This window comes from Calonectris borealis, chromosome 1 (genome assembly GCF_964195595.1).
Source record: "Calonectris borealis chromosome 1, bCalBor7.hap1.2, whole genome shotgun sequence".
In the NCBI taxonomy this organism is placed as follows: domain Eukaryota; kingdom Metazoa; phylum Chordata; class Aves; order Procellariiformes; family Procellariidae; genus Calonectris; species Calonectris borealis.
The window spans coordinates 111,493,470-111,509,375 of record NC_134312.1 but is presented as its reverse complement, the minus strand read 5'-3'; positions in this window follow the sequence as shown (position 1 = coordinate 111,509,375).

The following is a 15,906-nucleotide window of genomic DNA, read 5'->3' as shown; positions in this document are numbered from 1 at the left end:
TTGGCTTGTTTGATTGCAGCACATGTTTCACATTCATGGATAACCTGTACAATAACGTCCATGGTTAAGTCCACCCCTCGATCACGAGCCCATCTATATGTTGCATCTCTTCCTTGATGGCCTGAGGCATCATGGGCCCACCGAGCTATAAATAATTCACCCTTCTGTTGCCAGTCCAGATCCACCTGAGCCACTTCAATCTTAGCAGCCTGGTCCACCTGCTGGTTGTTTTGATGTTCTTCAGTGGCCCGACTCTTGGGTACGTGAGCATCTACGTGACGTACTTTTACAACCAGGTTCTCTACTCGGGCAGCAATATCTTGCCACAATGCAGCAGCCCAGATGGGTTTACCTCTGCGCTGCCAGTTGTTCTGCTTCCACTGCTGCAACCACCCCCACAGGGCATTTGCCACCATCCATGAGTCAGTATAGAGATAGAGTACTGGCCATTTTTCTCGTTCAGCAATGTCCAAGGCCAGCTGGATGGCTTTCACCTCTGCAAACTGGCTCGATTCACCTTCTCCTTCAGCAGTTTCTGCAACTTGGCGTACAGGACTCCATACAGCAGCTTTCCACCTCCGATGCTTTCCCACAAGGCGACAGGACCCATCAGTGAACAGGGCATATTGCTTCTCGTTTTCTGGTAGTTTATTATACAGTGGGGCTTCTTCAGCACGTGTCACCTCCTCCTCTGGGGATATTCCAAAATCTTTGCCTTCTGGCCAGTTCGTGATCACCTCCAAGATTCCTGGGCGACGGGGTTTCCTATTCGGTCTCGTTGTGTGATCAGTGCGACCCACTTACTCCACGTAGCATCGGTTGCATGATGTGTAGAGGGGACCCTCCCTTTGAACATCCAGCCCAGCACCGGCAGTCGGGGTGCCAGGAGGAGCTGTGCTTCAGTACCAACCACTTCCGAAGCAGCTTGAACCCCTTCATATGCTGCCAATATCTCCTTCTCAGTTGGAGTGTAGCGGGCCTCGGATCCTCTGTATCCCCGACTCCAGAACCCTAAGGGTCGACCTCGAGTCTCCCCTGGTGCTTTCTGCCAGAGGCTCCAGGTAGGGCCATTCTCCCCGGCTGCGGTGTAGAGCACATTCTTCACATCTTGTCCTGCCCGGACTGGCCCAAGGGCTACTGCATGAACTATCTCCTGTTTAATTTGTTCAAAGGCTTGTTGTTGCTCAGGGCCCCATCTGAAGTCGTTCTTCTTCCTGGTCACTTGATAGAGAGGGCTTACAATCAGGCTGTAATCTGGAATATGCATTCTCCAAAAGCCCACAACGCCTAAGGCGGCTTGTGTTTCCCTTTTGCTAGTTGGTGGGGACATGGCTGTTATTTTGTTGATCACATCCATTGGGATCTGACGACGTCCATCTTGCCATTTTATTCCTAAAAACTGGATCTCCTGTGCAGGTCCCTTGACCTTTACTTTGGTTTATGGCAAAACCGGCTTTCAGAAGGATTTGAATTATTCTCTCCCCTTTCTCAAAAACTTCTTCTGCTGTGTTGCCCCACACGATGATGTCATCAATGTATTGCAGGTGTTCTGGAGCCTCACCCTGTTCCAGTGCGGTGTGGATCAGTCCATGGCAAATGGTAGGGCTGTGTTTCCACCCCTGGGGCAGTCGGTTCCAGGTGTACTGGACGCCCCTCCAAGTGAAAGCAAACTGTGGCCTGCACTCTGCTGCCAAAGGGATGGAGAAGAAGGCATTAGCAATGTCAATTGTGGCGTACCACTTGGCTGCCTTTGACTCCAGTTCGTATTGAAGTTCTAGCATGTCCGGCACGGCAGCACTCAGTGGTGGCGTGACTTCGTTCAGGCCACGGAAGTCTACTGTTAGTCTCCACTCTCCATTGGACTTTCGCACTGGCCATATGGGACTGTTGAAGGGTGAGCGAGTCTTGCTGATCACTCCTTGGCTCTCCAATCGACGAATCAGCTCATGGATGGGGATCAGGGAATCTCGATTGGTGCGGTATTGTCACCGATGCACTGTTGTGGTAGCGATTGGTACTTGTTGTTCTTCAACCCTCAACAACCCCACAACAGAAGGGTCCTCTGAGAGACCGGGCAAGGTGGACAGCTGTTTAATTTCCTCCATCTCCAGGGCAGCTATACCAAAAGCCCACCGATACCCTTTTGGGTCCTTAAAATACCCTCTCCTGAGGTAGTCTATGCCAAGGATGCACGGAGCCTCTGGGCCAGTCACAATGGGGTGCTTCTGCCACTCGTTCCCGGTTAGGCTCACTTCGGCCTCCAATACAGTTAACTCTTGGGATCCCCCTGTCACTCCAGAAATACAAATGGGTTCTGCCCCTTTATAGCTTGATGGCATTAGGGTGCACTGTGCACCAGTGTCTACGAGAGCCTTATACTCCTGTGGGTCTGATGTGCCAGGCCATCGAATCCACACAGTCCAGTAAACCCGGTTGTCCCTTTCCTCCACCTGGCCGGAGGCAGGGCCCCTCTAGTTCTGGTCATAGTATCCGCTTCTCACTTCTTGCAAACGTGAGTCAAGAATTCCTTCATTACAGTCCAAAGTAAGATCAGCCCTTCTACTCTGTCTGGGGAACTGTTCACTGGAAACTGGACCGTCATGAGACAGGGTTTTCCTGAAAACTGGAGCAGCATTTTTCCTGGGAGAACCCCCTTGTGTGATTGTTTTTCCTTGCAACTCACGTACCCGTGCCTCTAGGGTCAAGGTAGGTTTTCCATCCCACTGCCTCATGCCCTCTCCGTGGTCACGCAGGTAAAACCACAGGGTGCCCTGTGGTGTGTACTTTCGATATCTTCTCTCTTGAGGAGAAAAACGCTGACTCCTAATGGCTGAGATACTGGTCCGTACAGGTGGAGAATAGGACCTATCGTCTTTGAGTTGCTGGACCTCTCGGGATAGTTTCTCTACAGCCGAGACAAGGGAAGAGGAGATAGTTTCTTCGAAATCCCGAAGTCTGCTAACCACCTCATCCACCGTTGGTGCTTCTTCCTCTTTCCAGCACAGTACTGCCAACGAACTGGCATACGATGCTGGTGCGCTCCGTACCAACTTCCGCCACATGGGTTGCGTGCACTGAACGTCATCTGGATCTTTGGGTGTTCGGGGGTCATCCAGGTCACTATAAACCACCTCCAGCACGCCTAGTTCTCTCAGGTACTGGATACCTCTCTCCATAGTGGTCCATTTGCCTAGGCGATATATAACATCTTCCTTGAAGGGATACCTTTCCTTTACGCCTGACAGCAGTCGCCTCCAGAGGCTGAGGACCTGTGTCCCTTTTCCGATTGCTTTGTCAATACCCGCTTCCCTAGCAAGGGATCCCAGCTGTTTGGCCTCCTTCCCCTCTAATTCCAGGCTACTGGCTCCATTATCCCAGCATCGGAGCAGCCAGGTAACAATATGCTCGCCTGGACGACGGCTGAAATCTTTCCGCATATCTCGCAGCTCACTCAGGGATAGGGATCGGGTGGTTTCTGTCTCGTTTATGAGTTCTTCCTCTTCCTCCTCCTCTCCTCGTGATGTCCCTGCTCTTTCATCATCCCTTTCTAAACGACCTGATCTCCGCTTCCAAGATTTCCTCTTCTGTACAGGGGCAACGGATACCAGCAAGGTTTGGTCCTCTGGTTCAGCTGTAGTGCCTGTTGCTGGGGTTTGGGTAGCTGCAGTGCTTGTCATGGGGGTTGGAGTAACTGTAGTGCCTGTTGCCGGAGCTTGAGTGGCTGCAGTGCCTGTCGCAGGGGTTGGAGAAGCTACGGTGACTGTTGCCGGAGTTTGAGTAGCCACAGGGGTTGTCATGGGGGTTGGAGTAGCCGCAGTGCCTGTTGTGGGGTTTTGAGTAACCACTGTGTCTGTAGCCGCCCCCGAGACTCGCCGCTCTGCCCGCCCCGATGAGGCACCGCTGCTTGCCCTCCCTCTTTTCTTTTTCCTGAGGGTTGATCTCTGGACAGTATTCCTGAATAGTTGTTTAACCCTAAACAAGGCCTGAACCACATTCAGGAGACATAGTAGCAATATGAACATGCTTGTTTGAACATCCCAAGGATATTCAAAATTCTCAGGGAATATTGTGGACATCTTTGTGAAGAGGATAGAAGAAAAAGGAGTTTCTGACGATATGGAAGGGAAGATGAACAAGTGGGCGAGAGTGTCCCATCCCGTCTCCCCCTCAAATTCATTCTCCGAGGAGAAGCAAGTGCAATTACCAATAATTTCTAAGAGGTGGTTCCCGAGGTACAGAAATGACGGCAGTGCCGAATACAGATACCAGATTAGACTTACGACCAACGATTTTATCACCTCATAAAACAGCAACAAAATGATAATCTTGGCCCAGTTCCGAATAATGATAAACAGCACAAAAGGGAACATATACTGCAAGCAAGGTATTACATGACCCAACATTGAGAGCCAGCCCCACAACTTTGACAGCCAATACATCAACATTGTGACCAATCAATATAATGGATGCTTATAACAATTTTGCCTTAACACACTTTGGTCAGATCTATCGTTATCTCAACCCTTCGTGCCCCACGTTGGGCGCCAAAAAGGACTGTCGTGGTTTAACCTGGCAGGCAGCCAAATACCACGCAGCCGCTCACTCACTCCCCCCGCCCCCCAGCGGGACGGGGAGAGAATCAGAAGGGTAAGAGTGAGAAAAACTCGTGGGTTGAGATAAAGACAGTTTAATAGAACAGAAAAGGGAGAATAATGATAATAAATAATGATAGAATATACAAAATGAGTGATGCACAATGCAATTGCTCACCACCCGCGCTGACCGATAACCAAGTAGCGATCGGCACTTCCTGGATCACGCCTACCCTTCATATACTGAGCATGACGTCACATGGTATGGAATACCCCACTGGCCAGCTGGGCTGGCTGTCCTGATTATGTTCCCTCCCATCTTGTGTACCTAGCTCAGTCAGTAGGCACGGGAGCTGTCCTTGGACTAGGAGGGCACTTAACAACAACTGAAAACATCGGTGTGTTATCAACATTCTCCTCGTACTAAATCCAAAACACAGCACTAGGAAGAAATTTAACCCTATCCCTGCCGAAACTAGGACAGCAGCAAACACTTTGCATGCTCAATCTTAGCAAGACTCAGTTGTTTTGATGTGTTTCCAGAGGGAAAACTTTAAGCTATGGATAAAATTGTTTATTGGAAAAGTAAGGCGTCTCCTCATAACGACTGGGAAGAATTTTTCTAGATTACAGTAATAAATGTGGGCACATGTCCTTTAAATGTCTCTCTAAGGTCTGGATGCAGAAGAGTTTATAATTAATGGAGAAGTTATGTGATTTTTTTTCTAGATTGAGCTTGTAGACCATTATCTCTGTAGCTGCTGGTGTTTTAATTTTTAAAGTCCTTACTGCTGTCTCCTAAGACTAGAATGTCACCAAATGATACTGTAACTTATCTTCAACAGTGAAAATGTTAAAGAAAATTGCAAAACTCAGAAACATTTTTAAGGTGGTGGTATCACAGAACTTCCCTCAAAAATCTTACTCTTTTTAGCTAGGATCCATTCTTACAGGCCTAGTGTCTAATAAGAGTTCAAATATGTCAAATCTGACAAGCCCAATTTGAACAATGGAAGAACAGACTCAATATAATAAAGAAACGAGGTAGTCAGCAAATTCGCTATAAAAAATCTAGGAGATGACAGATGTTCTTTTTCTAAACTAATGCTTTCTCAGTATCTCTTAGCTCAGTATCTCTCAGCTCAGTTTAATTCAAAATATTTATTCTGTACCCAATGTAGGGAAAACATATAAAGGAAAGGAATTACTTTTAAAAATGTTATATATAGCTGACTTTTACATAATTTTCAACATACTATGTAATATTCTTAGCTTTCTTTTACAAAAACAAGAAACAAATGATTCACTTTGTACTTTATTCTTTTGTAACAGAAAATAAATACAAATAAATAAATATGTACAAATAAATAAATGTGTGGTAAATGCAGTTCTTTAAAACTATTTTCTAATACTAGCTTGTACTTTTGCTGTGTTTTTCTGATAGATGGAACCCAAGAATTTAAGAATACAGATCCTCAAGGTAGCTATCGAGAAAATGAGGGTTGAATAAAAATCATCTTACAGGTTCTGCATCTTTTAATTACTAGGCCAATTTTAGGCAGGCCTTATGCTCAGAAATCCACTGCTACAGTTGCCACCTTTGATGTTGTCATTCTCGGACATTTAACAACTTCAGTCCTGTGGTAGAGCTTCTTCCTTTCTGTTGTTCATTGCAAAAGCAATCTTCTAATTTTTCCACATGACCTGACGTTCCAGACAGGTTCCACAGCAATAGCAGAAATGTTATTCCTTGTTATGATCTCAGGTATCATACTGATATACTGATTATCATACTGATATCAGCCCCATATCTTAACCCAAAGTACCACTGAACTTGGGAAAGACACAGAGAAGTCAGTAACCCACTGCTGCAAAATACGGGCAGTTCCCCTGAGATCAGTTGCGTTGCTGACATAAATCAGTGTTTTCATAATCAGGATCCTATTCAGCATAGGAAACGAAGAACATGCTATTCCAAATGAAATACAGGGGGAGATTTAAGTAGGCAGAATATAATTGCTTGAATTGGTATCTAAAAAACACACTGGAATGCTAACATTGCTATTCCTTTGAATAATTTGATGGATTTTTGAATGACCACGAGATCATTGAAAAGTTGCTTATTTGTGGCCATAATTGGAGAAAGGGTAAAAAGCCAGAGATATTTTTTTCTTTTAACTTTCTAAGGTGTGAAAAATGAAGAGGTAGCAATAAGGTGAGATGAAAGAGAACATAAGACAAGAAAACCAAGAAGTTTCCTTTTTTCTTTTTTAACAAGAAAAAAAAAATAAAAGGAAAGATATAACCTTTATGATTCTATCACATTTTACACATATGGTCCCCCATATTGGTCATTTTTCACATTTTGTGTTAGGTAGGTGAAACAATATTGTGCTCACCAGCAATTCTTGCATGAAATGGCTACTTTGAAAGATTTTAGAATAGACTAAAATGGCATGATGTCCCCAGCTGGGTTGCTACAACAGATAATTACTTGTCTGGTCATTTGGATCTCATTCAATTAAATTTCTGTGCTAGAACAAAGTGCTTTCAACTTTAATTGATACGAGTGGGAACCTGGAGATCATAGTTAATCTTAATGTCCTGTTAGTCAAAGTAAATATGGCGGGCCACTTAAATCATTTCACCTAATAAATTGTAATAAAGCAGGCAATCATGTTTTTATATGGAAATGGAGTAAAACAGTATAAATTTTATTAGTGAAGGAATTTGTTTTTTCGTTTTCTTTTTGTGATTAGTTGACCACCTCTAAACACAAAGTACTTTGTTTTGTACAGTTATTCTAATCACATCATGCAGCATGAAGTAAATTGTTTTTCAGAAGTCTTAAGTTTACTAGGTTTCCACAGTAACCAAGTTATAATCTCCTAAAATAATATATCAGTTTTGTCTTAAAAGACCTAATTTCCATAAAGCTATTTTCATTACCATTAATTAAGTTACAATCTTTTAATACTTTACCAGTTGTGTCCCTTATCAACTTTGTCCAGAATTTCTGTCATGCTAACCAGCTTAAATGTTGCCTAAGTCATCTCACATTTATTTTGAAATACGAAGATTAACTACTTCTGCACTGTTGGAGTCTTTCCAATAGCTTTTAAATACATCTAGCAATGCAATCTGTGTCACAGAGTGCTTCTAGACCAGTTTTAAAAATCGTTTCAGGCCAAGATGTGGGGACTTCTTAATTTGATCACTAAGTTACTGTTTAATATCTTATAGCTAGGTACAAATTAATTTGTTTTCACAATAAAACACTAAAAGCTGCCATTAAACAGGTCTTTGTGTGAGGCTAATCGGAAGGAAGAAGTGTTTAGTTGCATTATATTTTGCAATAGTTACAAACAGTGTAACAGCAGACTGTAAAGCCATAGCTCAGGAGAAGAGTGATAATGTTAGAGCTGATCATGAAATAAATTGCCTGAAAGAAAGGTTTTCTTTCCAACTGAATGCAAGCACAATGTCAGTTGTGTCTTTCTTCTGCAGCTGTGTGTCTGTATGAGAGAAAGACAAGGATTTTGGAAAATGTGACATTTTCATCTGTCAAAATTAGAAAAAGATGCTGGCAATCTAAAACTGCCTGAACCCTGAGTCTCATTTTCCTTTTAACCTAATTAGTAAAAATATAAATCTTTAAATGTTTGAAAACAAAATTCCTAGCATTGCATACAATTTTTCAAAATACAGCTGAAGGATTCTGCTTTTTAAAAATATATTTTGAAGGGAACAGGTTGTGAATACTTCTGTAATTTATCAGATTATTGTAATCAGGTTTTATAAAGAAAATGTTTTGTGAAATTAACTCTACTAGCTTCCAGTTGATGTTACATGACAAAATAGATATTGTGCACATTTTTCCTAGTGTTACAGTTCATTCTACTACACTGGTTCATTATTATAGAAAATTATCCTAATCTGTTTAAGTGAGCATGAAAACTTTATATTTTCCACTGGACTTTGTACCTATTCTTCCATTAAGATATTAGTATCTGATTTCTTCAGGAAATTCATATGCATTCGAGATACAAGACTGGTCTGAATCACTCTCGTTTTCTTTTGTTACATAAGTGATAAACACCAGTGTCAGCAGTGAAAATCCTTTCCTTTGCACTGGCTGCTGCAGTTGGATGTTGACCTAAAATCTACAAAATATTTTTAAAAGCAAAAGATTGGTGAGACAACAAGGAATAGAATTTTAAAAAGATACCTTAAAAAAATCCATAAACTTTTGCCTAGCTATCATCAGCAACATAGAGGACATTTACTCTGAGACAGACATGACATGAAATTCAAACTCAGAACAAATTGGATAGAGAAAGCTCTCCAGCTATAGAAGAAAATAAGAAAAATCTTTTTGAGAAAGAAGAAATAGAGAATAAAGTGTAGCAGGTGTCTATGAATCAAGGGGTTATTAGCCAAAGAGAGGAATTAAAATGATTAGTCTGTTGCCACTAGCAGGATAAAATTTGATACAGTGTACTGCAGTCCATAGAAAGAGGGTAGATGATTGAACAAAAGACAAAAGGGAAAAAAGAGAATAAGCCATAACTAGTAGTTCATTGTTCTGCTCAATTGTAACGTCTTTCAAATTAAGTCAGTATTTGAAATATGCAAATTACTAGATTCAAAGATGTTTACTTGGCCTAAAGTGGGGTTCAGAACTGAAGAAAGTATATTACAGTCTTGTAATTTATCTGCTATCCTATTATGTTGCAGAAATCTAAGTGTAACAGAATTTGTTTAAAAATTATAGAAAATTATTCTATTAGAGGTTTATTAGTTAGGTGTAGTTAATTGATTTTTTCCTTCTTTCTTTCATAATTATCATGGAGGTCAGGGAAAACACATAGTAACTTACTTCTTTTGCTCATCCGTTAAATTATAATTCTTTTGAGGAAATTTCACTGAAGCATTAAATGCATTTGTTAGAGGACCTTGAAAAAATAGTTAAGTAAAACCCAGAATAAGCTTTTTCTTTGCTATTATATGTTTGAAACATTTTGCAGCTTTCTTATGATTCCTATTACCAGGAAGATTATAGAAATCTTTTTAATCATAACTAAGAAATCAAGCAGCTTGTCAAAACATGAAGACTTAGCTATGGTTTGACCTACAATGGATTAGAGAAAGCAGGAAAAAATGTCTGGAGAAGAGCAAATGGTTCTTATAAATAAAGAACTTTTCCAGGTCTTAAGTTCAACCTCTAGTTCCAAAAATATCCCACTCACATATAATTTCTCTGTTTCATGGCAATTTTAGAAGTCTGGTAGTCAATTCAGGAAATCTGTGAAATATCTGTTCCACTTTGCTGAGATATTTCTCTGCAGAGTCAACCAACTTTTCCTTTGGTACTCTAAACATTTTATGGCTGAAAAGTTTCCTGTCTTTGGACTGCCCATGTGTTTTATCTTCATGTGATGTCTTCATCAAAGGAGAGAGTTATTTGCAATCCTTGCTCTTAACTTTAAAAGACTTTTTAATCCATCATCTTGATTTTCTCTCATTTACAAAATCATCAACAGTTTTGTCAGCTGAATGTTCGAAAGATGAAGTCAACCTAGGAAATTTTATGGAGAGGAAAGCGAAACTTTTTTTTGCTGAAACATGCTATCAAAATAGTATGCGTTTGGCAATGAAATATTTTAAAACTGTTTAAAAAGAGGTTCCAGGAATATTTAACGTTTCTATAATAATTTTAATATGTTAAAATCTAAGAACCGGGGCCTTTTTCTATACTACTAAAGCTTATGGCAAAATTCCTGTCTACTGCATCAAGTACAGAATTGAGCTCCGATTTTCTGTATGAAGGACTTTTGATAATAAACGCAAAATGGTTTTCAAGCTTGCCAGAGTCATCTTCCATGATGAAAAGATAAAATGACTGTCTTATTACAGTTAAATCCTTCTAATAATTGAGAATCAAACTACTATCTTCAATTTTCAATGCATGGTATTTACAATGAATGTATCCAATATGAATATATACTTCAACATGAAAGGCTCCTACAGAAAAAGCAAACTAATGGTGACAGCTAACAACTATTTAGAAATACTCTTGTCAGTAATGGTCAAAATCTGTCATGAACTAACTAAAGCAAAGATGTGGAAGGAAGAGTGAGATATGTGGCACTTATTGTTTTTCTAGGAAAGTCACTTTGTCACAGAAATTCTTCTTCATTCTAAAGACAACTTAGCGTAATTCTATTACAGCACATAAAAAAATATTTCTCTCAAATCCTTTGGATGTAAATGACATTCACGCTCACTTTTCAAATAAAGATGAAAACATTATGAAGACATATTTCATGTAGCAATGCCTTCTTTTTGGAAGAGTGATAAATTGCCTTGCAGACTACTGAGACACTGAAGACTTAAGTATATCTGTACCTAACTGAATACTGATGTTGTTATCGCGTTCAGTGGAGCTGCACTAACCAAGAGAGCCACTTGCTCTCCATCTTTATAGTTCATATGACTGGGATGTGGACGGGCCTCTGGTGGCACTCTCTGATTCCTCACAAGCAGAATATTATTTAAGCAGTCAGAAATAAGACATATCTCAGTGGATCCTCTTCCATTAGACATGCCCAGTAAAACACAATGAAGAACAGTCATAGTCCTTGGCCTCGTTCTGTCCATACAATTTCTACCTTGAATATAGCCTTGGATAAGGATCTATAAGTGTTAAGATGGGGAAACTGTACTTTTTAATATTTTTTCATTTGAGCATCTTCTGAGATCTTTTTTGTGCCACAAATTGTTTCAAAACCTAAAAATAAACAAACACTATAAATGAAAGAACTTTTGAGGTTTTTGGTGTTTTTGAGTATTATATTTGGTTACCATTTCACTATTAATACTATTTAAGCCATTGACATATGAAGATTTTGCCTTTTGCTTCCTTAAATAATCCCTTGCTGGCAGCAAGACTTACTAACGAATAAGCACTGACTCCCATTACACTCTACTGTAATATTGTACTCTCTGAGATGCTTGGGCTTCACCAAAAGCAAGTAAGGGATTCAGCATTCAGGGCCTCTTAGAACATTATGAGAGTATAAAAACTATTCTGAATTAACATAAGATAGTAGTGAAATTAAGTAAAACAAAATGAAAATAAAACTTCATTAATGTTTTCTGCTGAACAGTTCATCCCATACATTTCCTGGGACAGCAGATCATGTCCCATTTTCTTAATGGTTGTATAGACTCCTTTAAACATATATTTTACCCAAATTCTTAACAGAGAAGGAAAATATTTCATCTTTTTCCAACTATGAGAGTAGATATCCTATTTTCTTGAAGTATTTTAATATAACTAACTTTTACTCTAAGATGTTTTACAAACTTGGAGAATGCAGAAAAATACTGCAAAAATACTGAGCACAATATGCACAGAGAAGTGACAAATTGCAGTGAATTCCTCTGTGGATATGTGAAAGCCTATACATCTGTACTTAATGAGAAAATAAGATCGAAGGCATAGAGCAGTTTGTAGATAGCCGTAAATATTCATTATATTGTAAGTACTTTTTAATAGGTCACAGAATTTTTAATAATAAAAAAGATATCGACATTGATGAATAAAGATGAGGGTGGCTGAAAAAATTAATCTGTTTTGTGCAAATTTAATGAGGGACTGAGCAAACAGGTTTAGAGACCAAAATCCAGAGGGTTTTTTATCTGCAGTTTCCTGATACACTTAGTCTACTTAATCATAATTTTAGATATCAGGTAGTCTCTGAAATGTTTCCATCAAAATATAATGCTTCTAGTTTGTGCAAACTGGTACCATGATGAGGATATTTTTGTAAGTACTCCCCTAATATTTTATACTACTATTGTAATAACGATTGGCATCTTATTGTCATAATTGGTAAGAACTAAAAGTGTCTTTTTGACAGTGATTTGGGAGATTTTTCATGGGATCCACTGTCATACTCAACACTTTAATAAAAGAAATCTTAAAAAATTCCCCTAAATAACATCAAAGATGTGTGTATTGTTTTATAGAACTAAAATTATTTCTTTCTTCAGTTAAAAAGATGTAGCAACCTCAAATAATTTCTCATTTCTTTTTGGCTAAGAACAAACATCCACAGTGAAACACCCATGAGCAGACCACTAATGTCAGACACTAATGACTGTAGCCAACCTGTAGTATCTAGACTGAATCTCTGTAGCAGTGTGTAGAAGCAGTGGCATTTATCATGCATAGTACTCGAGTACCATCTGCTTCTATATTGCCTGCTAATATGCACGTATACACACATCTGGTTTGTAAGTATTTTCTCTACATTTACCCAGCTTCAGACTCTGGACAAGATTTGCTAAGGTAGGAAGCACAGAATACATAGCATTCAAATATGATGGACAGTTTGAGAATATAGAGTAGGATTCATCCAAGGGATTTGTTCAGATGATTTCCTCATGTGAACAAATCCCTTGAGGCCCCCTTAATGGAAAAAGACAGGCACACCTGAAGTATTTAGCAGACATTTTCTGCCAAATGATATGAAATCTCTAGCCCTCTCTATCTCTCTGTACTAACTACCAAAGAAGCTGAAGGGAGCTAGATCATATGCAGATGTTTGAAGTTAGATGAAGTGACTCCAACCAATAGCATCACAAAGATTCCAAACACTTCTTGTCAAAATCTCTCAACCACTCAAAGAATACATTCAAATGCAGTGTGTACTCCTTGTAAACATAAACTGTTGTGTTTCAGGAAGCTGGTGAGCAAAGATTTAGATAGTCTTTCCAACGATATAAAATCTCCTTACTCCTCAGACAACTAGAGATGTACAATGACACTTGTGCGGCATATCCTTTGAAGAGTAATTAAATGAGAAAATAAAATTGTATCCTTAGTAAGATGGATTACTGGGGAAGCTGAACTGTTGTCTTTTCCTGTAACCCACACTCATTACAATTACAGTCCAAAACTCTCTTGGGATTTTAAACCGTTAGTATTTAAAAACAATTATGTTAATTTAGGTATGCAAATCAGTGTAATTACTTTTGCTTCCTATAGGTTTCCACATAATCAATGTGAGTTGTATCTTCCTGCTGAGGTCAAGATTAGAATTTCCAATTTAAGGAAGATTTTTGTGTCTGTTAGAGTGATTAAAGTATCTTTCACTTAAAAAACTGCTGATATTTTCTTATAGCTGACTTTTGGTCATGTTTGATATACTTTAACACATTTTCCCCTCCTACAGGTTCTGAAAGGAAAACTCTCAATCTAAACTTATGTTAGCGACATCCATTTGAAAAAAAATGAAAACCAAAACAAAAACAAAAAAATGAACACTGCTGACACTTCATATAGCTTTATAGTTTGGAACCATTTAAAATGTATTCATCACTTTAACCAGGCTATATGTGTGTTGTGGTTTAACTTGGCAGGCAACCAAACACCACACAGTCACTCACTCACTCCACCTCCCACAGTGGGATGAGGGAGAGAATCGAAAAAAAAGTAAAATTAGTGGATTGAGATAAAGACAGTTTAATAGAACACAAAAGAAAGAGAAAATAATGATGATAATGATGATAATGATGATAATGATGATAATGATAATATAAAATAATAATAATAATAATAATAATAATAATAATAATAATAATAATAATAATACAATAGTCAAGGTCATGATGATAGATAGTCAAGGACACTCATCCTACCTGATCCTCAAGGCAGAATGGTGGGCACTCATTTGAGAGCAAAGGCTGCGGCTCTGCGTGGGGGGTCTGCACCATCTACCCCAGCGGTTGCCAATGCCTCCACCCAGCAGACAGACCTGCTGAAAGGAGAGGCTGCAGTGCAGACCTCAGACTGCAGGAAGTGTTTAGACCTCTCTCCTGCGGCAGGGACAGGTGGCAGATCTGCCTGCAAAAGCTGTGCCCAGGTGGAGGACCTCCTGCAGCAGGTGGCTGAGCTGCAGGAGGTGGTGAGAAGGCTATGTAGGGAGGTGGAGAAGAAGTTAGATAGCTGGTTCCAAGCACAATCTGCAGTGAACCCACAGCCCACAGCTAAACAGCCAAAAACTCCCCCACTGGCACATGCAGAAGGGAGGGGGGCCAATAATGCAGAAGACTGGAAGCTTGCAACTGCAAGGACCAGCAGGCGGAAGAGACTTCCCCCGAAACCTGAGGTGCCCTTGCAGAAACGCTTCACCACTCTGCAGGTTGAAGAGGAAAGACCCACCACACCAGAAGAGACGCTGCAGCTGAGTAAGGCAGCCCGATCTGTCCCCTGTATAACAGCCCGCACAACTAAGAAAAGGTGACGAGTGATATTAGTAGGCGACTCTCCTCTGAGAGGTACGGAGGTGCCCATTTGCCAACCTGAACCACTCTGTAGAGAGGTGTGCTGCTAACCAGGGGCTCGCATCAGGGGTGTCACTGAAAGGCTGCCAAGCCTCGTACAGTCCACTGACTATTATCCGCTGCTGTTGTTTCACGTGGCACCAGTGATACCACCAGGAGCAGTCTGAGGAGTATCAAGGATTACAGAGCCCTGGGAGCAGCGGTAAGGGATTCTGGAGTGCAGGTGGTTATTTTATCAATCCTCCCAGTCAAAGGGAAGGCGTTTGAAAGGTCCAGTCAAATCTGGCAAGTCAACAAATGGTTACAGGACGGTGCCACAGCCAGGGGTTGGGCTACTTAGACCATGGGATTCGCTTTGAGAAACCTGGTCTACTGGGGGCTGATGGGGTCTATCTGTCAGAGAGGGGAAGAACATCTTCGGTCATGGGCTTGCCAAGTTGGTGAAGAGGGCTTTAAACTAAAGTTGCCAAGGGAGGGGAACCTCAACCCATCCCACTCCTACCAGTTTGATGCCAGGGCCAGCAATAGATGCCTAGAGCCTGGAGAAGGATCACAGGTCAGCAGGAGAGCACGTGAAGAGCGGCACAAAGGAACTCCAGCCAGTAAGACAGCTTCATCGGGGGCCCAACTTAAATGCCTCTATGCAAACACACATAGCATGGGGAATAAACAAGAGGAGTTAGAGACGTGCGTGCACCTGCAGGGCTATGACCTTATTGGCATCATGGAGATGTGGTGGGATGGCTTCTATGACTGGAGTGTTGGAATGGAAGAATACAGGCTCTTTAAGAAGGACAGCTAGGGGAGACGAGGAGGGGGTGTCATCCTCTATGTCAGTGACCAGCTGGAGTGCATGGAGCTCCGCCCGGGGATGGATAAGGAGCCGACCAAGAGCTTATGGGTCAGGATTAAAGGGAGGGCAGGTACAGGTGACATTATGGTGGGAGTCTGCTACAGGAAG